Raw genomic sequence first — 15,106 nt, forward strand, 5'->3', positions numbered from 1 at the left:
CAGAAAAAAGGGGAGAAGAAAAAAGAACAAAAAATCAAAGTGAAAATATGGACCTCTTCAGAGGAGTGGTAGAAACCTCAATCACTTCTTCAGGAATATGTAAGTCTCTCAGCTATTGTTACTCATTTTATCATTATAATACAACATGACAGCACAGCGTAAGTATCACTTCCCTACAGGATCTCACTTCCTCCTGGGCAGAAGCAAAATTGTGGACCTCCTGGGTCCACAAAGATGCAGTGCCCTGCCAGTCTACACTGATGTCTAGGATCAGATACACCACGTTCATCTAGTGCCAGAACCTCAATCAAAACCATTTCCTCAGCTGACAGGGATTTTCTTCATTTTCCTCAATAAATGGCACATAAATACGATGCAGATCTTTGAGTACATAAAAAGAATAAAGTACATTTATAAAGCTGCAAGTTTGACATGAGTACTTTGAGGCTTTTAGCCAAACAGCCTTTGTCCCAAAGGCAGATTCCAGGTTGGTCTGCCAAAACCTGCTGGTGGTCCTCTCTGGAAGAGAATGCCTGTAGCTCTGCGCTGCCCTCTCTGCTCCCTGGTAGAGGAATCCCCTGCTGGAAGGATGGGATGGCCCTGGGGTGTACGGAGCCCACGGGGGCTGGTCCCTCCTGGGACCAGGGTGCCCCTGGCCATCCTTCCTGCCTCTTACCGGCCTCCCCTCCTCCTGCATGGCCACTGCCAAGGGTCCCCATTCCCACAGTGGCTCCAGGCTTGCGCCAGGCTCCTCCGTTCACACATACCAGCTTGCATCCATGGCTTAGGCAACTTAGTTCACGTGAAATAAAATGGAAAAGGTGCCTACCTTCACAGATAACACCCACGTCTTCCTTGTGGCAGCAGTTGTGAGTGCCCAGCCCCCTGTGAGAGCACTGCTCCAGGGAGGACTCGTCCCCTCTGCACATCACCTCATCCAGGATAATATCTCCTGTGCCTTCCCCAAAAAAGGCATCAGTTTTGGCTGAGACAGCATCTCCGCATCCGAGCTGCCTGCACACAACCGCGGCGTCCTTCATGTCCCAGCCATCATCGCAGACGGTTGCCCAGCTCCCGTTGTGAAAGACTTCGAGGCGTCCCGAGCACGTGTCCCCTCCGTTCACCAGTCGGAGGGACATGTCTTGGAAAAGCAGAGGGAAATGCGTGGGCACTCGGCAGCCTCAGAAATGGACTTTCCAGGTGCGTTTATCAAACAGCAAAAGCCAACTTTGTTGTGTTGCACAGAAAGTGGCAAAAATCTTATTGTAACAAGCCACATTGTGTCAGCTCATCAGCTATCATAAATGCCTATTCTCATAGTGTGCCGTATACACCTGGGAGTAAATGTAAAGATTTTTTTTCTCTTTCAGGCTCTGATATGTGTGTCCATAGCTAACATTACCATTCCTATTGATAGCAGTATTTAACAGCAAAACTCAGATAAACCTCAAGTATCTCGGAAACTCATCTTGCATGCATTTACTTGCTTTTAAATTTTTACCTTCCTACCAGTGCTTAAGTTACTGCATAAAATATATCAGCTGTGAAAGCTTTGCAAGACCCATCTAGGAAGAGCTCAACAGCTGGAACAGGCTCTGTTATAGTCAGGGTAGTAACTGGCTCTAGGAAAGAAAACAGAAAAGTTTTACTGCAAAGGATGCTTAATAATGTTCTTCAGTTACTATGTGGGGGAAAAAAAAAGCAGTAGTGATACAGAGCAACCCGTTTGAGAAGAATCGAATCATCGCCAAAAGGGAGAAGGCTGCAAACTCTTTTTTACATGTCAGGTGTTAATGGTTGCGGTTACCTTGCAGATGTGATCTGTAATTGTTATAGGTAGGGACATACACAACAAAGAGACACGTCTCTGCTTGGGTCATGTTTTGACTCCACTCGAGGTCTTTACTAAAAATCTAACCCTATTAAAAATTTGCTTTGATTTTTCCCCCAGGGAAAGATATTCCCAGGATAAGCTGTAAATCAGCATTCTTTGTGCCAGGTCTGATCCACAACCCCTTTCACCCAGTTACGTTTCATGCTTGTAGCGTGCCCACCACGTGGGCGAGCTTTGCCCGTGGGCCACCACTCGCCATGCCATGGCACCAGCTGCACGGATGCTGCAGTGACTCAGGGCTCTCCAACTGTACATGTGTTTCCAGCCAGAATATAGAATTGCTGGAAATCTGGGACTTTATTTGGAAAAATCCTAAAGGAAGTTACTAATTTCCTACTAAATATAAGAAAAGGGATTCTGATTTACTAGTCATAGTTGATAATTTATGGGAAGTCAGGACTAGGAGGACTGAGATCGAACAGGGATGATGTAAAATGATGATTTAAATAGTGATGCATAAAGCAGGTTTTCTACCTTTTCTTTACCATCATTTTCATCTATACCATAGTGCTAAAGGATGAATACAAATACCCAGAGCCAACCTTTCCCTGGGATACCTTGCAATCTAAGGGATACGGTTTGGTGTTTGGTTTTTTCCCTTCCTTTAAATAATGCCTGGTCCAGCTCCTTTTCCCATCCTTGCTCACCCTCTGGAGTAACAGATGGTTGGCACAGCATCATTTCCCCAGAATAGTAGCAGAGCTATTTCTACAGACCAGGCTCATTTCTGAGAGCTGGGTACTTACAGAATACTCCACACATTTATCTCACTTTCAGAGGGAAAGGCTTTTAGAGATCTGAAGTTCCAAATTAGTTTTATGGGCCTGGAGTGTGTTTTTCTTTCAGAGAAAGAAATCAGAGACGCCGCCAACAACATAATTGAGTTCCTCCTAGTTTGTGGCCATCATAAACTGTACCAAGTATACACACCTGTCTTACTCCTTGGTGGGTCAGTAATTACGAGGTTTTCATTTCAAGACATTTTACTGTCACCTGGCAGCCATTTGTAATCAACTAATGCACATCCATTCAGAATGAGGGCCGTGTTTCCTAGGACTCTCTTTCTTCTTAATTACTTTTCTCTGACCATGATCAAAGCTCCTTCTATATCCAAGTACCACGCTTGTCATTTACTTCTGCAAAAGTTGGCTGTAAAGAAATGCCAGCAGCAACGTGCTTGGCTCACTTCCCAAGATCTAGGTCTAAACTTCTACAAGACTGCCAAATATGATTTCAAGGAGGGAAAAAAAATATCATTGAGACACAAGGTAATTAGTCTGTTGATCCAGGCATTGAGTATTCACCAGCGATAGTGAAAGGTGTTAAATAAAAAGTTTAGGAACTGGACTACGCCAGCTATCTAAATCCAGGTAGGAATAGTGAGAAAGACGCAGATTGAAAATCCTAGATCCAGATCTTGACCTAAATTAGTCAGAAATAAATCAGTTGTGATTCATCTGATATAAAAGTGTTTTTACTGGGAGGGAGGCATCTCTCCTACAAAAGTTTCTAAGTAAATTAAGTATTTAATTAATCTGAAATATGAGCATCAATTTGAATTTTTTGGGGCACTTTTTCAGAAAATAAAAGATTGATTAAGTAACAGTCCCAAGAATCTTTAATATGCTCTTGTGGGGATGTCTGAAAGCTGAAAGGTAACTTTTTACTTTAGCAAGTCATTAAAAGAAAAGAATCGATATTTATCTCTTCAAAGTCAATGCTTTCTGCTTAGTGAAGTGTAGAATATAATCAAAGGAGTCAGTGAGCACTTAGTTTTCCTGAGACTTTAACACAAACAACAGTTTACCTGCCGTATGTAGAAATGAAAGTAATGAGACGATTAGTTAGAGCTATAGAGGAGCCTTTTTCCCCTTTAACTGCTGAACAACATCCCTGTTACACACAGTATACGTAAATAAGATGAAATTGTTTGCTCAGAAGCTTAGTTGAGCAGGCATAGGCAAAGCACTTAATAGTTGCAAGCACATATTTCCATAGTAATTCTTAGGAAACCGTATCTACACCATGTATTAGGTTATTTAAGCCTGCAGAGTAGTCAGCTCATCCATCACTCGTTTGAGGAATTCACAGTCAACTTCTGAATGTCAAGCAAATAAAAGTGAATCTTGAGGGACCACATTAATTTCTTAGTTTCATGGGTGCGTGCAAAGAAGTGCAAACTCCTTTCATTCAGCTGGAGTAGAGCCCAGTCTGAACCAGTAAGGCAAGCAGCAAAACCTGATCAAAGCTCTGCCAAATATTCTTCCAAGTAGGGAAAGTTTTCATTTCTGTCCTTTTGGAAGTGAAATGACTGGCAGGAAAAAGGTAGAGAAACAGTGACTAAAATGTTTTTGCTGTGCTGAAGATTAGTCTGTTCATTTCCAAGACATTTGTAGAAATTAGGGTGGATAGATCCTAGATCTGAACATGAAAATATTGTTTGCAATAGTGGGTGGAGCTGCTAGCAAGTCTGTACTACACTTTGTAGTGCTGCTACCACTGGTACAGAGTCACAGCTCGGAACTTCTGACAGCATAGATAAGGCTGTAGAAGACAAGCAGTGTTAAAAAAAGGTGGTAAAGAGAGGAATTATTGGTTGCCTTGGTAATTGCTTATCATTTTGTGCAGCATCTTGGACTAACAGATGGTATGGGTGTAAAACAGCAGCACTGCCACCACCCGTAATGAGAACCTCAGCCCTTGCCACCAAAACTGGTACAGTGCAGACAGAGTGGCAGGAGGAAAGGCAAGTTCTGTGCACTGTCTGGAGGGCACGATCAGAATTCAAAATGATCTACATAAACTGAATAAACGTCAGAAATCAGCAAGCTGGAATTCAATAAAGACAGGTGGAATGGGCTGCTCATTGGAAAGAGAAAAAACAATGCACAAAGGCAAAATCATCCTTTCAGCTGGCACAGGACCATGGAAAAAACATGTCCAGCCAGTCCAGTGTTGGGCTCGCTCTTGGGGTGGAATGTGGGAGCTACTTTCTTGCCCTGGCTAAGGAGACCTCAGCTGCTCGGTCAATGATTGCACATTTGGGGAAGATAGAGGTAATGGGAGAGTTTGGGTGAACGAATCAAGAATATAATAGGCTTGAAAATCACGAGCTCCGAGGAAAGCTTTAAAGAATTGCATTTGTTTTATGTGGGAAGTGTCTTTCACTGTTCTGAAGAAGGCTTTGGAAGAGGATGGTCAGCAGTGACCCTGCTCACCAGAGTCCACAGAGAGCTAGAAGAGCAACTGTAGGCACTACAGAAAACGTCTGTCGATGAAAGAACTTTGAATATAGCGTCCAATGCTTTTTTTTTTGGGTGTGTCTTGAAAGCACCTGTCAAGTTCAGAGGCAAAGTACAACAGTCATCTCCCCTGGTGGAGCTTTGCATAGGAGTTTAAAGCTCACCGATGCTATCAATTTTTGCTTCATTAGAAGAGGAGGTAGGACAGCATGTGGTGGGTAGGAAGGTCCCAGCTCAGCTGATGGCTGATGCAAAATGGCCCTGTCTGGTGAAATTCTGGTTTTAAGATTTTTCAGTATGTAAGGAATTTAATAGATTCACTACAACTGCTCATTCATTAAAAACTTGCAAAATGTATTATAAAATAGATGCAAGAATAAAAGCTGCCTCAACAAAGAGAATGGGGAAAGGGTGGGACATACACACGCACGCTGCGGCACCATCAGCGCTGGTGAAGGGCTGGACCCGGAGCTCTGTTGAGGTTCCTTTCCCTTCCCCAATGGGAACACTAAGAGGTGTCGAGGGGGGGTATATGGATGGAACAAGCATACAAGGTACGCCCAGGATTGCCTCCTAGTTTGCAGTTCAGGGGCTTTCTGAGCCCCGAACGGTGCCTTGCATGGTGGTACAGGACAGAGGCGGGTTTGCTCCTAAGGATGCAAAGTGCAGGGGTTGTGTCTGGCTGTTCCTTACCTTTGCTTGGAGTGGACGGCGGTGCTGGGGCTGCTGATGGCTCAGTACTCTCTGTGACCGGGGCAGATGTGGTCAGGTTGCCTGTTTCTGTTGAAGGTTTGCGGAAAAAAAAACCCACCATCAGGAACAATGACCAATAACGACCAAACATGAATATCAACCAGAATTAAATTTTTCATTAAAACCATTGGGATTTGTCATTTTGCCAGAAAAATGTGAAAATACAGGAAACTTTGTTTCGGAGAATGAACGTGGACTTATCACTTGTACCTCTACCTAAGTCTAAACATTAAATAAATATTTAAAATTTGGATTTTTAAGTTTCTCAGCCACCGAACATGAAGCAATGAGTTCTTAGCCCTCTATTAAAACTTCATTGCGTACGTTTTCCATGTAGTATGGCTTTCCCTGAGATTACTTAGACTCAAAACTGATTTTGTAACTATAGCCTCATCTTTGTAAGCTGTGCTTAGGATTCCTAGTGTAGATACTGCCTCAGCCTCTTCATTTCCTGACGTGGATACAGAGGAGGAATACAGGTATGTTAAAGGGACTGTGAAAGACTTGAGGAAATACATTATTGGAGAAAAACATCCATCACTGATAGCAACTGGAGCTGACGATTGCTGATAGGATTTTGATCATGTTCTTGAAGGAAAAGTGAATTGGATTTTAGCCTGTAAAATCTGGTAATTTGAGTCACGACTTCAAGTAGCTAATTACTCGGGCAATGTGATATTTTGTTAATATTGACAATAAGGATCTGGGCAGCAGGTGTGGGGGCTTAGGCAGTGGGCAGTCAAGTGAACTTTCTGCTGGTAGGCAGCTCTACAGAACAGCTGCTGCGTGCTGTGCTTTACACTCTCCCATCATTAATTCCTTGATGAAAAAGTCCAACAGGAATGAATGGGAAAGTACATAGAACCAGCTTCTGTACTGTGTCAGGTGGTAGCATCTCCTTCTTTAAAACTGGGAAAGAATTCTCAAAGATTAATCGAGTCTTTGAAGTGAAGATGTCCCCGTCTGATTTAATCACTGATGCTCTCCACTTCCCAGCCAAAAGCACTGGTATTTGGGCACTTTTGCTGATACCTGAGTTCTTACAAATAGCACAAGCAGCTTAAAGCTCCAAATTGCTCACAATTACATATCTCCCAAGCTCTGACCACCCAATATTTTAGAAAGGAAGGGTTTAGAAGCTGGATTCTTTCTTCACTGAGATGATTTATTAGCTGTTGATTATCTTATACTTTATACAGTTATTGTAATCCTACCAATGTAGTCTATTTTAAACAAAACTAAACACCAGTATTATTAAATTTTATGTCATAGTATCGGTTCTTACCTTCAGCAGCTGTGGAAGAGATTTCTGGAGCTGAGGTACCACCATCTCCTGCAAATGGAGCGGGTGAAATGGATGATCCTGCAGTACTTTCAGGGGCTGTGAGAAGAGGGAAGAAACATGGAAATGGGAGGAAAAGAGCATTTGGGTAAGGCTGAATGTCTAAAATCAGTCATATCCATATATTCCTGATATGTCTTGACAGCCTGATATTTTTCAAGTTAAGGTGTTGTAAGGGGGTTGTTCTTTCACAGAGATGTTTAATTTGTAGTTGTCTTCCATGAATATTTTACAGATTTACATGGTCACATCTTAATTCTTCCAAAACCCCCAAATCAACAGACTATTTGTTTTAAATAGCACTTGCAAAATGGCTGTTCTTACCTTTATAAGCTGCGGTTGGGATTTTGGGAGCTGATGGGACAGTTTTCTCCGTGGCAGCAATGGATGCAGAAGGTGTAACTGAGGCTAAGAGAAAGTTGAGGAAATACAAAGAAGAGGAAAGATCAGCAGCAATTAGGAGTGAACATGTGAATTGCAGCCTTGATGAAAGTAAGTAATTTGGGTTTTGTGGGACAGTGAGTCAATGCACAGACTTATTTTTGCTGAAAACCAAGGGCTTCACCTTCATTTAATGTTCAATAATAAATATAGTCAATACCTGTGTTATTTCTGACTGCATTCTTTTACTACTAGAGATGCAATAGCCGTTTGGAAAGAGGCAGAGTGGCTGTTGTTAGGGGAAATAAAGAACCTGATTAGTCTTGTGCTTTGGAAGTGAATTCCAACACGTGAGTATTCCTTGCCATCCTCAAGGATTGTCAAGATCCCTGGAGCAGACGGTATCTCAGCCCCTGCCCAGCTTGAGCTGGGTGCCCAGGAGGAACCTGCAGAGGTGGCCAGGGGGTGGGGAAATCCGTTACTAAACGGAATAGCTGCCATTTCAAAGATCCATGAAACCATTAATACTTCAGACTTCATGGAAAAGACGGTCGGTTCCCTGAACCCTAACTTTTGGTAATGTTGCTCAGAAGAACATCTTCCAAGTAGTAATTGTAAGTGAACTTGGGAGACCGATGCAACTGGTGCACCTCTCAGCAGGGTATAAAACACCTGATTTCCATTCTACCTTTGCACTAACTTAAGAACCAGGAAAAACAAAGCAAGATTGTTAAAAGAATTCAAGTTGAAGAAGATAGCCAGGTAAAAGTGTTGCAATTTGAGCTATGGCAGTCAGCAAATAATACAACACAAACAAAATAGCAAGCAGCAGAAAGCATCACCATTGGTCAAATTCTACTGTCCAAATGTTTCTCCATCCTCCAGAGGCCAGATCACACTGCTCCTCATCTCTGCTTCATCCAAAGCCTCCTTCTCCAGACTCTTCCTCCACCTCCACACTCCTCAGAGCTATTTAACTGCTTTGCTGTTGGATCACAGCTGCACATCATCCAGGCAAGGCCACAGCTGCATATTATCAATGTCGATCAACCCACTGTCTTCATTCCCCTACATATAAGTGCCTTAGATGAACTGATTGTTAAGATCTCACCATACATACGTGCAGTCAATAATTGTGTATGCAGTTGGCTTAATCACATGCCCATTTTCCCTCCAACCACATTTTCCTATGAAAATGAAGATGGTGTTGGCCATTGGCTCTTCCAAGGCTAATTACATGCAGAGTTATTAAATATTTTTACTGAATTCCTGGTGTTCCTCCTGTCTGCTCTAAACAAATTGCATAATCACCCCAAATTTCCGCACATGACATTTTCAGTTTGTCTTTTTTCCCTTGCCTTTGCCAGTTGAAATCAGGGATGCTGTGGTAGATGTCACAACAGTGCTGTCTGTGGAAAATGTTGACGCAGAAGTGGAAGTTTGGGGCGTCTGTGAGGATGCTGGAAGTTAGAGGAAATAAATCGTTAGAGAATTGTAAGAACGGTAATGCGAACTGAGACATTGGTGCAATAATTTAAACATCAGGTTTTGCTCAGCACTGGGTTAATGCGCCAGACCTTAACTTCTGGTAGTGTGGGTGAGATTTCTGTCAATTAATGGCAGTTCTAAATGAACTTCAGAGGTATTTGCCAGGGATGCCGTCAGTGCAGAGGTAGACGTGCAGAATATGCAGTTCAGGGCTACTGCGACGTGGTATGGTGGGTTCAGGTCTTGAGGAGAAGGTATTTTGGGAACCAATCTTTCATTTCTGTGCTACGTATGGTAGAAAACTGCATTTTAGCACCCACTTCTCTGTGGCTGTGGATTATGAAGAGCATAATTAACTCAACACTTAAAAACCCCAGGAAACATGAGTAAAGCCTGTACCTTAATGTTTACAGGGTGCTGTGATTATTTTGGGAACTGTGAAAAAACCAGGGGTCAGAAACTCAGACCTGGAGTGCTAAGACTAGCCTTATATTTTCCCTAATTATTATTAGTAGATGAATGGCAAATACAGTTCCTATAAGTAATCCAAAACCCAGAAATTATGTTACAGATGGTGAATAAATAGTAATTTGGAACAATAAGTAGTAATTCAGAGCGTGACCTTTCTAGAATACTGTCTGCCAAGAAGCTGCAATCGCATGATTTTTGAGTTAAAAATCAGTCTCTGAGCATTCAGGGAGACCGTGAAGAGCTAATGGGCTGATGTCTCCGAAGCCCTGCCTTACTGACGGTGGAGCCGGGGAGTATGCCACATCTATGAACATTGAAAAGAAGCAGAAAGTTGCTTTTATCGTGCAGTTATTTATATTGCTTCAAAATAGGCTGCTTCTAGCTACGCGATCTTTGATTCCTATTATGTTTATGACAAGGGGATTACTTTTTCTTTTCAGTTCAGACATGCCTGGTTCACATCTGGATGTGCTTGTATCTCCTCTTAAGTGGTCACCTTTTTGATCTTGGGAGCCGCCTGTAGTCAGAAGTTGACTAAAGTGGTCCTGAACTACCTTCTTTTCACCACTGTGATACTCTGTGCTTGCTGCTACCAGTCTTGGTGTTTTGTCCAGGACATCCTTGTGTTCCTCAATCTCGCCTGAATACAGGGAATTCTCCACATGCACACGTTTTAGCTCTAGTCTTGTTTCCAGGCTCTGCTCTGACGTTTCTTGCATTTACGGTCAACAGGAAAATCCAAAGAGGTTTCAACAGGAAAATCCAAAGAGGTTTTAAAGATTGCATAAAACTTTATTTTTTTTTTTTTTACCTGAACAGATGACGCTGACATCCTCATTGTGTTCACAGTTATGCCTGTTCCAGCCGCCGTGCCGACAGTCCCAAAGGTAAGATTCAGTTCCTCTACACACCACGTCATCCAGGTGGATGTCTCCTTTGCCAGGGCCGAAGTAAGACTGTCCCAAGACAGAGACAACTTGACCACAATCAAGTTGTTTGCATACAACACTGCCACTGTTCACATCAAAGTTATCATCACAGACTGTCCCCCATTTGCCTTCATAGTAAACTTCAACCCTCCCGGCACATCGGTCCCCTCCAGATACCAGTCGCAGTTGTGGAACCTCTGAAATTAAAGCAAATATTGACAGGTAAACATCTCAATTTGTTAATTCCCAGGATATCTAAGCTTCTTATGCCTAAGCTTGCATCTGCACCTGTGCCGGGATGGGCTGCCCAGTGTTACTGGGTCTCCAGTGCCCAGGACTTTCTGGGGAGCACCTGCAGCGCGCGAGGCGGCACAGGGCAGGGAGCTGAACAGCAGAGCCCGAATCAGTGCAGCTAATGCAGCCCTGTTAATTCACCCCTGTTAATTCAGCCTTGTTAATTCAGCCCTGTTAAGGTTAATCCTGCTGCGTACAGGACCCGATCAATCACGATAGGTCGCTGTTGGGATAACCAGCTCACCCAGAGCTGGCTCATGTAACCTTACAGGTGTGCCCGGTATGTTCGCACTCAGGACCATGTCTCACCTTCTTACCTTTGGATTTAAATTTGCTTTTTATCCAGTCTGAAAATTTCTTCCATAGTGATTTTTGATCTTTATCTTCTGAGCCCTCTGGTGAGTTCGACCACGCACCACTTGCTGTGTCAGATAAAACACAATAGTATTGGTGTCACTTGTCACAATTCTAGGCATGTTTTATGTTTTGCTGTGAGATGGTACCCGCTATGAGCTGATACAGAGATACAGTAAGTGTTGGTATGTGGTGTGTTTTCAAAGCAGTCCCGTGGTTCCCCCCTCGGTCTGGAAGGACATGCTCATTTCCTCATGGTTCAGTGGAAGTTCTCTTTGGAGGACCTGATTTCATGGCAGCACAAAGAGCAAAGGGATCCTATCCCAGAAAACCTCGTGTGAGTCATTCACCTCCAGTGAAGACACGAGCTTCTGGGAGCCGAGCTCTGCTGGATTCCACCGAGGCAGCAGAAGGGGTTACTCACCTTCACCCCTGGGATTTCCACAGCTCAGGACCATTCCTCTGGGCAGACTGTGGCAGTTGTTTTGGCTGACAGCCCAGCGTGTTCACTTAAATCTTTGCAAATACCTGCCCAGGTCTGCATGGGAAGCTCAACTTTAACTCTGCAGTGAAGAATATGCTATACACTGCTTAAGGTATTTAAAAATCTATGTTTGATTAAAACCGGACCATGGTATCGTGGTTCAGACACCAGAGGATGAAGTGGTCTTCCAAAACAGGACACAAACCTGTGGTCTGATCGTGCAGTTTTGATAATCTGTACTTTTAGTCACATAAATACCACCGAAAATCTACTGGTGTTCACTGGAAGGAAAAGGATTTAGGCTTCCAGGGGTAAAAGCAATGTTTTCAAATGGCAGCTTTAAAAAACAATACCCTTGGTGTTTCAAAATTAGCGTGCTCTGAAGAGCTGTCCCTGATTCAGTCACTAAAATCAGAAGAAATTTCATTTGGGGATTTTTTTTTCTGTTTTTCAATTTGGCATTTGATCTTCAGACACTCACTTTCACAGACTTTGACTTCAGTGATACTATAATTCTTGGGTTTGTAAGACATCACCCTAAGTGATTTTTCCGGTCAAGGTTAATCCAGCCTACATCAGGTCATGTCAAAGACAAAAGTTAACCTGTGGAATAAGGACAAAGTTTTGCTCTGGGGTTTGACCACCTTCTGGAAATGCAGCTTAGCCCTCTTTGATGCTGAAATTCCCTCTGGGCTGTCTTTACTCTGGTCTTATAAATAATTCAATATAGCCAACCCCTTAATCTAGACTTTATGAAATTATCTCTTCTTGTAAGAGATTGACAAGACTTTCTTCATGGTGCCCACTCTGATAATTAAAGATCAAAGTATCGCATTCAAGCCAGCAAGATGATAAGGAAGGTTTGGGGGTTACTGTCGTTTGAAGTTTGAAGGAACATGATGCTGCAGTAAAGTGTATTTCCACCTGAGTCTGGCAGGCTGCTCTATGTTTCTTTTTCTCTCTTTACACTTTTAAAGGTACTGTATAGAAGAATTTAAATTAAAAACTAGAATATTAGAAGAATGTTTAGAGTACACCTTTCCCAAACTATTCCCCTCACGGAAGAGAAACAAAGAAAATATTTTTCAGCCTTCTTCAGCCTGTAAGGTTATATTTGGAAAGTTACAGGTTATAGTTTGAAATGCAACCATTGGATTTGATCTGAATCTTTGAATTAGAAGATAAATTAAACCATCAACGCTACGGTACAAAGCTTGTCAGCAATATTCTAGGAGACTCTCTGCCACCACTTCCCAGCAAGCTGGTCTGTATTAGTAATTAATTCTGTCTGTAACACTTCCCTGCAAGCGTGAAAGAATTGTAGACACAGTACCTGGCTCAGACAGAAGAGCTGCACTCAGCAGGAGCACCCAAGTGAGACTGGCTTGCAGGTCCATTTTCATTGAGGCTGGCTTTTCCGACCCAAAGCACTTCCAGAATTTATACGGAATGAGTCCTGCACTATACCAAAGGCGTGTGCTGTGCAATTTGATCTTTCTTCCTGAGCTTCCAGATCAATGCCAAGAAAGTGATTTACTGAGTTATTTTCATTTCACAGGGTACATCCAGACATCCGGATAGGTAGATCCAGATCACGGTGCTGTTCCGGACTGGCTGCCGAGATCTTCCCAAACACTCCCCAGGCACCTTTGTGGCTAGGTGTGTTGATGATGTGGTTGTTCCAGGAAGCAGTGGTTTACTTTTGGAGATTAGGCTGTTTAGTAATGTTTCTCATGCCACCAGTTAAGTCGGTTTCCAACTTAGAACCGTACTAAACCAGATTAAATTGGTGTGAGAATTGTGCCAAAAGAAGATTAGCATCCAAAAACCATCAGGAAAGTCTCAACCAAATTCTCTCTGTCCACCACAGATTGCTCCTGTAAGAGGCAGTTTCTATGCTTTTTCATATTTCTCTGACTCCTTTTTAAGCCGGGACTAGATCCCTCCAGCGTGTTTCAGATCTGCAGTTATTTGTGTCTCACTTGTAGCCTCCAGAGCAATGAAACAGGACTAAGAGATACTGGCCAAGGCACGGCTGAGTAAGATCTGCTTTGGGGGTAGAAAAGCAGGGCAACTGCTGAACTGCAGCACCCGAGGAAATGGAGCAAGATAGGACCAGGCAGTGCTAAATTAAGCTAAACCTGTGCAATTCAAGGAATCTGTAGTTTGAAACAGAGGGGCATGACCACCTGCCATGCCCTGTTCTGAGGAAGAAGACCAGTATAGACTGAAGTCACGGGGTCCTGTGCAGTGATCTACACCGATCTGGTGTGATGCCCAAGAAAATGGTGAGCACTGATGGAGCACAGTAGGGAAAACCCAAACGATCCTCATGAATTGTGAGGTTGCCAAAGGGAATCAGTCCCCTTAATGACAGTGCTATAAATGCTGGGCAAGACAAAGGCTCTGCTGACCATTTACGCCTTGCACTCCATCCAGCAGTTTCACAGCAAGTCCAAACTAGGCTGAGAGTTTCCCCTTACCTTCAAAGGACAAGGACATGTGCTATCTGCCGGTCCTTTGTGTTCCATCCCTCACCAACATGGACTGCACAGGGCCTAAGGAAGTGGAGCCTTTGCGCGTTAGAACCTATGAGACAAGTTTGTGGATCTGTGAGATACTACACAAAAATCCTACTGGCAAGAGATATGCGATTGTAGGATGCGAGGCAGAAGGTATTGCTGTGCCAGTATAAACGTAAATTAGTAAAGGACTAGGAGAAAGCATGAAAAAAAGTCGTTGTGGAGAGGAAATATACAACAGGTCATCACGGTATCACTTCGGATTAGGTGACTTGCATTAGAAAAGGGAATCCCACCTAGAAAGACCATCCTAAACAGCTGGAAAAGATTGGCCTCTAGCATGGCCGTGGACCCTGCAGCCACACAGTCTTCTCCCTGGTATCAGGTGGGTGGTGTCACCACCGCTGTGGCCTCTGACACCCCAAGGGATGCCTCCAGCTCTGCCTCACTTGGTACTGTCAGGGACAGGATGGGTCTCAGCTAGAGAGAGAAGGAAAAAAAAGTAAGTTTTCTTAGCTGATTTAAAACTTAACATCAATTCTTTCTTTCTGCAAATGCTTTTCTTATTTTCTTAGCACAGTATGGTATGTGATACCCATCTTATCAATATTTACAAGTATCTTAAGGGCGAGTGCCAAGAGGACAGGGCCAGGCTCCTTTCAGTGGTTCCCAGCGACAGGACAAGGGGCAACGGGCAAAACTGCAACAACGGGGAGTTCCAGCTGAATATGAGGAAGAACTTCTTTACCTTGAGGGTGAGGGAACACTGGCACAGGCCACCCAGAGAGGCTGTGGGGTCTCCTCTGGAGACATACCAAACCCACCTGGACGTGGTTCTGTGCAGCCTGCCCTAGCTGAACCTGCTGTTAAAGGGAGCTGGACTACCTGATCTCCAGAGGTCCCTTCCAACCCCAACCATTCTGTGATTCTGTGATATCTGCTAAGATATCCA

General features: G+C 43.4%; 1 long non-coding RNA gene across 2 annotated transcripts; it reads left to right on the top strand.

The window, feature by feature from the left end:
• Nucleotides 1-398: 398 nt before the first annotated feature.
• LOC129784379 (uncharacterized) lies at nt 399-14,247 on the top strand. 2 transcript variants are annotated; one of them, XR_008747044.1, is made up of 3 exons: nt 399-7,723; nt 10,391-10,458; nt 13,191-14,247. It is a non-coding gene; the product is annotated as an uncharacterized LOC129784379 (long non-coding RNA). The 2 variants fall into 2 exon arrangements; XR_008747043.1 differs by lacking the exon at nt 13,191-14,247 and having other exon boundaries at nt 10,391-12,560.
• Nucleotides 14,248-15,106: the final 859 nt, after the last annotated feature.

Source organism: Falco peregrinus, chromosome 1, assembly GCF_023634155.1.
Source record: "Falco peregrinus isolate bFalPer1 chromosome 1, bFalPer1.pri, whole genome shotgun sequence".
NCBI lineage: Eukaryota > Metazoa > Chordata > Aves > Falconiformes > Falconidae > Falco > Falco peregrinus.